Source organism: Astyanax mexicanus, unplaced genomic scaffold, assembly GCF_023375975.1.
Source record: "Astyanax mexicanus isolate ESR-SI-001 unplaced genomic scaffold, AstMex3_surface scaffold_36, whole genome shotgun sequence".
NCBI lineage: Eukaryota > Metazoa > Chordata > Actinopteri > Characiformes > Acestrorhamphidae > Astyanax > Astyanax mexicanus.
This window is the reverse complement of record NW_026040046.1, coordinates 35,001-37,500: the sequence shown is the minus strand read 5'-3', so window position 1 is coordinate 37,500 and position 2,500 is coordinate 35,001. Positions and strand designations below refer to the sequence as shown.

Here is a 2,500-nt window from a genome sequence, read left to right as displayed (position 1 = left end):
CAAGAGGGGAAAAGCTTACAGCACCTGGTATTCCCAGGTGGTCTCCCATCCAAGTACTAACCAGGCCAAACCCTGCTTAGCTTCCGAGATCAGACGAGATCGGGCGATCTCACGGTAGTGTGACCGTAAGCCATTGCAGAGCTCTCATCAAGACTACTTATGCAACTTCATCTATGTTGGGTTTCAGATAACAAACTAGTAATGTATAACAAGACCATGGTAATGGAAGCAAGAGGGGAAAAGCTTACAGCACCTGGTATTCCCAGGTGGTCTCCCATCCAAGTACTAACCAGGCCAAACCCTGCTTAGCTTCCGAGATCAGACGAGATCGGGCGTTCTCAGGGTAGTGTGACCACAAGCCATTGCAGAGCTCTCATCAAGACTACTTATGCAACTTCATCTATGTTGGGTTTCAGATAACAAACTAGTAATGTATAACAAGACCATGGTAATGGAAGCAAGAGGGGAAAAGCTTACAGCACCTGGTATTCCCAGGTGATCTCCCATCCAAGTACTAACCAGGCCAAACCCTGCTTAGCTTCCGAGATCAGGCGTTCTCAGGGTAGTGTGACCGTAAGCCATTGCAGAGCTCTCATCAAGACTACTTATGCAACTTCATCTATGTTGGGTTTCAGATAACAAACTAGTAATGTATAACAAGACCATGGTAATGGAAGCAAGAGGGGAAAAGCTTACAGCACCTGGTATTCCCAGGTGGTCTCCCATCCAAGTACTAACCAGGCCAAACCCTGCTTAGCTTCCGAGATCAGACGAGATCGGGCGATCTCACGGTAGTGTGACCGTAAGCCATTGCAGAGCTCTCATCAAGACTACTTATGCAACTTCATCTATGTTGGGTTTCAGATAACAAACTAGTAATGTATAACAAGACCATGGTAATGGAAGCAAGAGGGGAAAAGCTTACAGCACCTGGTATTCCCAGGTGGTCTCCCATCCAAGTACTAACCAGGCCAAACCCTGCTTAGCTTCCGAGATCAGACGAGATCGGGCGTTCTCAGGGTAGTGCGACCGTAAGCCATTGCAGAGCTCTCATCAAGACTACTTATGCAACTTCATCTATGTTGGGTTTCAGATAACAAACTAGTAATGTATAACAAGACCATGGTAATGGAAGCAAGAGGGGAAAAGCTTACAGCACCTGGTATTCCCAGGTGGTCTCCCATCCAAGTACTAACCAGGCCAAACCCTGCTTAGCTTCCGAGATCAGACGAGATCGGGCGTTCTCAGGGTAGTGCGACCGTAAGCCATTGCAGAGCTCTCATCAAGACTACTTATGCAACTTCATCTATGTTGGGTTTCAGATAACAAACTAGTAATGTATAACAAGACCATGGTAATGGAAGCAAGAGGGGAAAAGCTTACAGCACCTGGTATTCCCAGGTGGTCTCCCATCCAAGTACTAACCAGGCCAAACCCTGCTTAGCTTCCGAGATCAGACGAGATCGGGCGTTCTCAGGGTAGTGTGACCACAAGCCATTGCAGAGCTCTCATCAAGACTACTTATGCAACTTCATCTATGTTGGGTTTCAGATAACAAACTAGTAATGTATAACAAGACCATGGTAATGGAAGCAAGAGGGGAAAAGCTTACAGCACCTGGTATTCCCAGGTGATCTCCCATCCAAGTACTAACCAGGCCAAACCCTGCTTAGCTTCCGAGATCAGGCGTTCTCAGGGTAGTGTGACCGTAAGCCATTGCAGAGCTCTCATCAAGACTACTTATGCAACTTCATCTATGTTGGGTTTCAGATAACAAACTAGTAATGTATAACAAGACCATGGTAATGGAAGCAAGAGGGGAAAAGCTTACAGCACCTGGTATTCCCAGGTGGTCTCCCATCCAAGTACTAACCAGGCCAAACCCTGCTTAGCTTCCGAGATCAGACGAGATCGGGCGATCTCACGGTAGTGTGACCGTAAGCCATTGCAGAGCTCTCATCAAGACTACTTATGCAACTTCATCTATGTTGGGTTTCAGATAACAAACTAGTAATGTATAACAAGACCATGGTAATGGAAGCAAGAGGGGAAAAGCTTACAGCACCTGGTATTCCCAGGTGGTCTCCCATCCAAGTACTAACCAGGCCAAACCCTGCTTAGCTTCCGAGATCAGACGAGATCGGGCGTTCTCAGGGTAGTGTGACCACAAGCCATTGCAGAGCTCTCATCAAGACTACTTATGCAACTTCATCTATGTTGGGTTTCAGATAACAAACTAGTAATGTATAACAAGACCATGGTAATGGAAGCAAGAGGGGAAAAGCTTACAGCACCTGGTATTCCCAGGTGATCTCCCATCCAAGTACTAACCAGGCCAAACCCTGCTTAGCTTCCGAGATCAGGCGTTCTCAGGGTAGTGTGACCGTAAGCCATTGCAGAGCTCTCATCAAGACTACTTATGCAACTTCATCTATGTTGGGTTTCAGATAACAAACTAGTAATGTATAACAAGACCATGGTAATGGAAGCAAGAGGGGAA

General features: G+C 46.6%; 8 non-coding genes and 3 pseudogenes across 8 annotated transcripts; all 11 read right to left on the bottom strand.

The window, feature by feature from the left end:
* Positions 1-12: 12 nt before the first annotated feature.
* LOC125792382 (5S ribosomal RNA) lies at positions 13-131 on the bottom strand. The gene has a single exon (XR_007432114.1). It is a non-coding gene; the product is annotated as a 5S ribosomal RNA (ribosomal RNA).
* Positions 132-241: 110 nt separating this feature from the next.
* LOC125791975 (5S ribosomal RNA) lies at positions 242-360 on the bottom strand. Its single transcript, XR_007431707.1, has one exon. It is a non-coding gene; the product is annotated as a 5S ribosomal RNA (ribosomal RNA).
* A 110-nt stretch (positions 361-470) lies between these two features.
* LOC125792738 (5S ribosomal RNA) lies at positions 471-579 on the bottom strand (annotated as a pseudogene).
* Positions 580-689: 110 nt separating this feature from the next.
* Positions 690-808, bottom strand: LOC125792381 (5S ribosomal RNA). Its single transcript, XR_007432113.1, has one exon. It is a non-coding gene; the product is annotated as a 5S ribosomal RNA (ribosomal RNA).
* A 110-nt stretch (positions 809-918) lies between these two features.
* Positions 919-1,037, bottom strand: LOC125791907 (5S ribosomal RNA). The gene has a single exon (XR_007431639.1). It is a non-coding gene; the product is annotated as a 5S ribosomal RNA (ribosomal RNA).
* Positions 1,038-1,147: 110 nt separating this feature from the next.
* On the bottom strand, positions 1,148-1,266 carry LOC125791906 (5S ribosomal RNA). Its single transcript, XR_007431638.1, has one exon. It is a non-coding gene; the product is annotated as a 5S ribosomal RNA (ribosomal RNA).
* A 110-nt stretch (positions 1,267-1,376) lies between these two features.
* On the bottom strand, positions 1,377-1,495 carry LOC125791974 (5S ribosomal RNA). The gene has a single exon (XR_007431706.1). It is a non-coding gene; the product is annotated as a 5S ribosomal RNA (ribosomal RNA).
* Positions 1,496-1,605: 110 nt separating this feature from the next.
* Positions 1,606-1,714, bottom strand: LOC125792737 (5S ribosomal RNA; annotated as a pseudogene).
* A 110-nt stretch (positions 1,715-1,824) lies between these two features.
* LOC125792380 (5S ribosomal RNA) lies at positions 1,825-1,943 on the bottom strand. Its single transcript, XR_007432112.1, has one exon. It is a non-coding gene; the product is annotated as a 5S ribosomal RNA (ribosomal RNA).
* Positions 1,944-2,053: 110 nt separating this feature from the next.
* On the bottom strand, positions 2,054-2,172 carry LOC125791973 (5S ribosomal RNA). Its single transcript, XR_007431705.1, has one exon. It is a non-coding gene; the product is annotated as a 5S ribosomal RNA (ribosomal RNA).
* A 110-nt stretch (positions 2,173-2,282) lies between these two features.
* Positions 2,283-2,391, bottom strand: LOC125792735 (5S ribosomal RNA; annotated as a pseudogene).
* Between the last annotated feature and the right edge of the window lie 109 nt (positions 2,392-2,500).